Source organism: Hippopotamus amphibius, chromosome 1 (genome assembly GCF_030028045.1).
Source record: "Hippopotamus amphibius kiboko isolate mHipAmp2 chromosome 1, mHipAmp2.hap2, whole genome shotgun sequence".
In the NCBI taxonomy this organism is placed as follows: Eukaryota; Metazoa; Chordata; class Mammalia; order Artiodactyla; family Hippopotamidae; genus Hippopotamus; species Hippopotamus amphibius.
The window spans coordinates 31204337-31212606 of record NC_080186.1 but is presented as its reverse complement, the minus strand read 5'-3'; the positions used below and the strand labels follow the sequence as shown (position 1 = coordinate 31212606).

At 41.7% G+C, this 8270-nt stretch overlaps 1 non-coding gene across 1 annotated transcript; it reads right to left on the bottom strand.

The window, feature by feature from the left end:
• Positions 1–7091: 7091 nt before the first annotated feature.
• On the bottom strand, positions 7092–7163 carry TRNAD-AUC (transfer RNA aspartic acid (anticodon AUC)). Its single transcript has one exon. It is a non-coding gene; the product is annotated as a tRNA-Asp (tRNA).
• Between the last annotated feature and the right edge of the window lie 1107 nt (positions 7164–8270).

The window sequence follows — 8270 nt, the reverse complement described above, 5'->3', positions numbered from 1 at the left end:
ACTTCCTCTTTGACTCAAGGATTGTTTGGAAATGTGTTACTTAGTATCCAAGTGTTTGGAGAAATTTCTGGAGATTGTTTTTCTGTTTTTCTGTTACTGATTTCTAGTTTGAGTCCATTGTAGTCATATAGTCTGTATAATTTCAGTTCCTTTAAATTTGTTGAAGTTTGTTCTATAACCCAGGATATGGTTGGCTTTGGTATGTTTCATAGGTACTTGAAAAGAATGTATATTCTGCTGCTTTTGCTGTGTAGAATGTTCTGTGAATATTGATTACATCCTGTTGGTTAATGGTGGGGTTGAGTTCTGCATCCTTATTGATATTCTAATAGTTTTATCAATTGCTGAGAGAGAGGTGTTGAAGTGATTCAATATTTTACACATTATGCTCCATTTAAAGTTGTTACAAAATAATGGCTATATTTCCCTGTGCTGTAAAATATATACCTTTCTTGCTTATTTATTTTTTTAAAATATTTATTTATCTATTTTATTTTTGGCTGCATCAGGTCTTAGTTGAGGCACGTGGGATCTTCGTTGCAGCAGGGAGGAGTCTCCCCTGCGACACACGGGCTTCTCTCTAGTTGTGGTGCCTGGGCTCCAGAGCATGTGGGCTCCATAGTTGTAGTGCATGGGGCTAGTTGCCCAGCAGCATGTGGGATCTTAGTTCCCCCACCAGGGATTGAACCCACATTGCCTGCATTGAAAGGTGGATTCTTAACCACTGGACCACCAGGGAAGTCCCGCTTATTTATTTTATACATAGTAGTTTGTGTCTCTTAATCTCACACCCCTATCTCACCCCTACCCCCTTCCCTCTCCTCACTGGTAACCACTAGTTTGTTCTTTGTATCTGTGAGTCTGTTTCTGTTTTGTTATATACATACAATTGTTTTATTCTTTAGATTCCATGTATAAGTGATAACATACAGTATTTGTCTTTCTCTGTCTGACTTATTTCCCTAAGCATAATACTCTCTAGGTCCACCCGTGTTGTTTTAAATGGCAGATTTTCTTTTTTGTGGCTAACATTCCATTGTGTGTTATTTTATTTTTTTAGATCTAAAATGTCCACTTGGTTCTTTTTTAAAGTATTTTTTTAGTTTTCCCTTTTTTTTTGTTCTATTTATATATTCTGTCTCATGTTAATTTCTTAATATTTATTTATTTATTTTGGCTGGGGTGGGTCTTAGTTGCAGCATGTGGGATCTTTGGCTGCAACATGCAGACTTAGTTGCAGCATGCAGGCTTCTTAGTTCCAGCAGGCAAACTCTTAGTTGTGGCATGCATGTTCCCTGACCAAGGATCAAACCCTGGCCCCCTGCATTGGGAGTGCGGAGTCTTACCCACTGGACCACCAGAGAAGTCCCAGGTTTTTATTTACATATTATATTGCTTGGCTGAGGCTTTATATTTCTTTGTTGAGTTTCTATTTTTTCATTTGTTCCAAGTGTGTTTGTCATTGAACACACTGAAGCATTTTTATGATGGTTGCTTCCAAATCCTTTCCAGATAATTAGAGTGTTTGTGTCATTTTGGTTTTGGGGTCTATAGTTTGTCTTTTCTTAGTCAAGTTCAGATTTTTCTGGTCTTGGTACGATAAGTGACCATTGATTAAGACCTGGGAATCTTGGATATCATGTCATAAGTCTCTGGGTCTTATTTGTAGCTTATGTTTTAGTAGGCCTCCTCAACACTGCTTCTGTGAGAAAGGGGGGATGCAGCCTCATTACCGCCAGGTGGGCGTGCAAGTCCAGGTTCTCCACCTGGCCTCTGCTGACACCTACTGCTGGGAAAAGGTGGAAGTTAAAGTTTCCTAGTAGGTCTTCACTGATATCACATTGGCTGAGAGAGGAAGGGGCTCTTCCTTACTTCCTTCATTGGCATTGTGGGGAAAGATGGACTTGTTATTGCTAATTAGTGGTGAAAGTCCCGAGTAGGCCACTTCTGGCACCACCCTAGAGGGGAGGGGCAAGGCCTCATTACAGCCTGGGGAGGCTAGAGGTCTAGGCTTTCCACTTGACCTTGTCTGATGGGGGTAGAAGAGGGGCTGGAGTAGAGGGAATATTGTCTAAAGGTTGTCTGTCTTTCTAGGCTGCTCCTTTTCTGGTCCTTTGACCAGAGAAATCAGGCTTTTCTTTGGACTTTTGTTTGTACCATTGGCATTTTTTTGGTTGCTGGCTTCTCCAGTACCCAGTCCGACATACATGAGGCAAAAAGAAAACTCAGGGAACTCACTGCTGAGTCTTTCCTTGGGTCTTGAGGTCTCTAGCCAGTCTGCTCTCTTCCCTTTCAGAGTCTTGTGGTTTTTTAAATATAGTCCAGAATTTTTATCTGAGCTTAGTAGAAGGAATAGGGAAAAATATATCTATTCCATCTTTCCAGAAGTGGAAGTTTTTCCACATCCTTAAAAAAATTAAAGGCAACACTTGAAAATCACATATTTCCCATAAAAATGTAGGCTTCTGGTTTTTCATATAACACTGGAAGCTAAGTCATCCTGGCCTGCACTTCTGCTTGGTAACAATTGGCTGGAGCTTATGTAATGACACTGTAATGAGCTGACCACAGGTCCTGCTCCTCTTGCAATGACTCTATTTATACTGACAAAAGGCTGGTATTGCTAGTTCTTACATTACCATAGGAGTCTGGACTTACTATCTCTGTTTCAGAACTTGTGTTTGATCTCCAGGAAATGCTGGGCACAAAAAAGATTGGATGTGACACCAGAAAAAGAGCCACTGGTGGAATCCTTAAGGATTCTGCTACATCATTGCCGAAATGCTCTCTCTCCCAGCACAAAACTGCTTTAGCACAGATTGTTCCGGGCAGTTTACAGTAAGAAAAAAAAAAATTCCCTTCTCTCATCTCAGGAAACAGCTAGCTCATTCCGCCTCTTGAGAAACCCCTAATCAGGACATGACCCAGAGTTAAGCTCCCAGCCCATTCTTGTGGAAGCCCTACAGAGTGAGCCAGTTGGCCCACAGAAACATGTAAGTCAGCAAAAGCCTTGGATTCTCAATGGCTGCAAAGTGAAGCCCTGAGGGGAAGCAGCTTTGTGTTCTAAAACAGCAAAGAATGCTGTGTTGGTGGCTCCAGCCAGACTGGCGATCCCAGTAATGTGGAAGTTTCAATAGGTCCAAGGAGAGGCCTAAAAATGTTCTGTTTCTCTTTATGGATTCAAATAAGAGCCTGATCAGCTCTGCCATTTCAGTGCCCAAACCTGCAGGCACCAGTGGGGCGGCACGATCACTCTCAAGGCAGATGTGTTTCCCTCACATAACTGAAAAGTACTTTCTACCATGAACTGATTGTTTGTGCCCACATCTTCTCTCTCAGCGTACTGTGAGCTCCACGAGGACAGGGCCATGCTCTATCACCTTTAACTCTTCCAAGCCCAACAGAGTATCTTGTACTTGGTTTCATGCTTAATCCAATGCCTTGAATAAAAAGTTAGGTTGGCCAATCTCTTCTTCATCCTTGTGGATAAGAAATTTCAGATTTCCCTGGTGATGTAGTGGTTAAGAATCTGCCTGCCAATGAAGGGGACATGGGTTCAATCCCTGGTCTGGGAAGATCCCACAATGCCTTGCAGCAACTAAGTCTGTGTGCCATGACTACGGAGCCTGCGCTCTAGAGACTACGAGCCACAACTACTGAGCCTATGTGTTACAACTACTGAAGCCCATGGGCCTAGATCCTGTGCTCCACAACAAGAGAAGCACCTCAATGAGACGCCCATGCACTGCAGCAAAGAGTAGCCCCCGCTCACCACAACTAGAGAAGCCCTCACACAGCAACGAAGACCCAATGCAGCCAAAAATGAAGAAGGAGAAGGAGAAAGAGGAGGGGGAGGGGAAGGAGGGGGAGGGGGGAGGGGGAGGGGAGGAGGGGGAAGAGGGGGAGGGGGAGGAGGGGGAAGAGGGGGAGGGGGAGGAGGGGGAAGAGGGGGAGGGGGAGGAGGAGGAGGAGAAGGAGAAGAAGAAGAAGAAGAAGAAGAAGAAGAAGAAATGTCTATCCCTCTGTTTTCCAAACTGTGTATAATAGAACACTGCACCCAGGAGATGCTTCATCAAAAATGGGTTCTATCTCCAAAAACAACTGGGCAATGCTATATTCCATCCTTTTCTTGGAGATTCACAAAACATATTAGCATAGTTAAGGTTCTAAGACATTCTATAGTTAAAAAAATAATAACTTGGCTTACCTGGAATTAATGTATTTGACCTCTTACAACTCCCACAAAGAATACCTACTGACATCCCACAGAGGCAGTGCTCTACAGCACACTTAGGAAGTGCTGTTCTAAATTCCTTTTGAAAGGCTGATCTTCATGCTGTCTTTCATATGACCAAGGATAACATTTAGGAACTTGCTTTAGGTCAAATACAGCAGGGGTCCCCAACCACCAGGCCGCTACTGGTCTGTGGCCTTTTAAGAACGTGGCCGCACAGCAGGAGGTGAGTGGCTAGCAAGGAAGCTTCATCTGCCACTCTCCATCGCTTGCACTACCGCCTGAACCACCCCCACCTCCCACCCCCACCCCTGTGAGGGGGGGAGGAACTGTCTTCCATTGAAACTGGTCCTGGTGCCAAAAAGGTTGGGGACTGCTGAAATGCAGCACTGATTTTGAGTAACACTGCATCTTTCAGATCTGCAACCTTTTTCCCATAGGTAAGCACTAATAAGAGGGACATGCATATAGGGAAAGGACTAAATTTATTGCCTGTTTGCCTTCCTTCTGCTGCCCCTTCTTTCCCAGATATTTCTGGAACTCTGTACTCTTAGGTAAAAGTCTCCAGCCTGACAGTCATGGCCCTCGTTGGGCCCCACCCACTTTTTTAGTTTTCTCCCCACTGTTCTAACCTCCACTCTGAAGACGAAACTCTTGCTCTTTTCTGAGCAGACCTTGTGCTTCCAGCAATCACACCTTTGCCCACGCGATGCTCTGCCAAACTGGCCATTCTCACAAGTCTACCAGTGGGAATCCTGCCCCATCTTTCAAGGCCTCAATGCAACTGCATTAGATGAGCTGGAAGTTCATAGATAGATGAACTTTAGTGTTGGAAGAAAACTTAGACATGATCCACTCCCAAACCCCCTTCCTGTTAGGACATCCGTCAGATAGGCTTAAGTGACTTAATTATAAACCTCAGTAGGGGGTAATTCAGGAAAGACCTCCTCTTCAGAGCCTTTTAAAGTGCCTCTCCAAGGGGAGACTTCCCTGGTGGTCCAGTGGTTAAGACTCCATGCTTCCACTACAGGGGACACGGGCTCCATCCCTGGTTGGGGAACTAAGATCACAAGCCATGCTGCCAAAAAAAGGAAAAATAAAATAATAAAGTGCCTCTCCAGTAGTATTTGTCCTATTGTGCTTTGAATTATAGTTAAATTGGAAGACCCTCAAAGGACAAAATTATTTTTTTATTTCCATTGATAAATCATCAAAAGACACTATTTAAAAAGTGAATAGGCAAGCCAAGATTGGGAGAAATCTTCAAAATACAATGCTCTGACCAGAGAATACAGATAGATAGATGTGGATTCAATACTTTTCTAAACTGTAAGCTTTGAAGTCCAACAAATCAAGATTTTTTTAATAAATAAATTTAATTAATTAATTTATTTTATTGGCTGTGTTGGGTCTTTTTTGCTGTGCACGGGCTTTCTTTTTAGTTGCAGTGAGTGGGGGCTACTCTTCATTGTGGTGTGCGGGCTCCTCATTGCCGTGGCTTCTCGTTGTGTAGCATGGGCTCTAGGCGCATGGGCTTCAGTAGTTGCAACACATGGGCTCAATAGCTGTGGTTCACGGGCTCTAAAGCTCAGGCTCAGTCGTTATGGCGCACGGGCTTAGTTGCTCCGTGGCATGTGGGATCTTCCGAAGCAGGGATCAAACCCGTGTCCCCTGCATTGGAAGGCGGATTCTCAACCACTGCGCCACCTAGGAAGCCCAAGTTTTTTTTTTAATTGAAGTAAAATCACAAATAAAATGCACACATTTTAAAGTGTATAGTTCTGTGAGTTTTCACAAATGTAAACATTCATGCAACTACACAATCAAAATATAGAATATTTCCATTAACGCTAAAAGTTTCCCTTGTGTTGGTTTCCAGTCACTCCCCTACCCTCCTCCCTCCCCACGACCACTGCTCTGCCTTCTATCACTCTAAGTTCCATTTGTCTTTATTAGTTTTGTATAAATGGAATCATAAAATATGCACTCTGTGTCTGGCTTCTTTCACTCAAGCATAAAGATTTTAAGATTCATCCATGTTTTTGCATGTTTCTATAGTTTATTCATTTTTATTGCCAGATAGTATTTCATCATATGGGTACCACAGTTTATCTTACTGATGATCATCTGGATTTTTCACTATTATGAATAAAGGTGCTGTGAATATTCAGGTACAACTTTGTTTAAACATATATTTTCATTTATCTTGAGAAAATATCTAGGAGTGAAATTTCTTGGTCATGTAGTAAATGTATGCTTAATTTTATAAGAAACTGGAAAAGGACTTCCCTGGTAGCACAGTGGTTAAGAATCCACCTGCCAATGCAGGAGACATGGGTTCGATCCCTGCGCTGGTAAGATCCCACATGCCACGGAGCAACTAAGCCCATGTGCCATAACGACTGAGCCTGTGCTCTAGAGCCCGCAAGCCACAACTACTGTGCCCATGTGCCGCAACTACTGAAGCCTGCACGTCTAGAGCCCATGCTCGGCAACAAGAGAAGCCACCACACTGAGAAGCCAGTGCACCACGATGAAGAGTAGCCCCTGCTCACCACAACTGCAGAAAGCCTGTGTGCAGCAATGAAGACCCAGTGCAGCCAAAATAAAAAATAAAATAAAATAAAATAAAAAACAAAACTGGAAAATAGTTTTCCAAAGTGGCAATACCATTTTATACTTCTACCAGCAATGCACGAGAGTTCCAGATGCTCCACATCCTCACCAACATTTGATGTTATCAATTTTTTGTTTGTTTGTTTAATTTTGGCCATTCCAATGGATGTGAAGTGGTATCTCAGTATTTTTTTTTTTTTTTCTTCTTTTTGGCTGCACTGTGCAGCTTGCAGGATCTCAGTTCCCCAACCAGGGATTGAACCCAGGCCACAGCAGTGATAGCACTGAATCCTAACCACTAGACCATCAGGGAACTTCCTCTCACTATAGTTTTAATTTGCATTTTCCTGATTACTAGTGATATTGAGCACTTTTTATGTGCTCATTGACCATTTGTATATCTTCTTTTGTGGAAGTGTTTATTCAAATCTTTTGCCATTACAAAAAAACAAAAACAAAAAAACCTCAAGGTTGTTAGCCTTTTAATTATAGATTTGCAGAAATATAAGAAATACATACATATGTGTGTGTTTACTCCCCCTCTCCCCAACACACACATATATACATACCCTGGATATAAGACTTTTGTCAGATATATGTATTTTGAAGATTTCTCCCAATCTTGGCTTACCTACTTATTTTTTTTAATAGTGTCTTTTGTTGAACAACATCTTAATTTTGAGAAATCCAATTTATCAACTTTTTAATAATGGTTAGTAATTTCTCTGTTCTTTGTCAAATATCTTTGCCAACCCCAGATCACAAATATATTCCATGATATTTTCTTCTAGAACTGTGCTATTTGTCTATCTTCAAGTTCACCAATTCTTTCTTCTGTTATTTTCATTCAGCTGCTGAGCCCATCCAGAGAATTTTTCATTTTGGTTACTCTATTTTTCAGTTCCATAATTTTAGATTGGTTCTTTTATATATTTCTCTACTTGCTGAGATTTTTATTTTGTTTCAAGAGTTTGTAATTGCTTGTTGAAGCATTTTTTGATGACTGCTTTAAAATCTTTGTTGGATAACTGCAACATCTAAATTATTTTACTGCTGGCATTTGTTGATTATGTTTTCTCATTCAAGTTCCTAGTTCTTGGCATGATGAGTGATTTTCTACTGAAACCTGGGCATTTTTCATATTATAAAACTCTGATCCTATTTAAATCTTCTATTTTAGCTGGCAGTCACCCTATTTAGTTTAGTGTGCAGGTCCTGGCTTAATTTTGTGGGCTATCATTCCAAAGAGGATTTCATTTTCAGAGTGCTTGAGTGCTATTCTGGTCTGCTTCATTTGTGTTCTACTAGAGACCAATCTGAAAAGTTGCATGATATTTCACACTGTAATTCAGTTCTCAAATATTTGCCATATTGATTCTATTCAGTTTGATGTGTGGGTCACTCAGGGGACTGCCTTGGA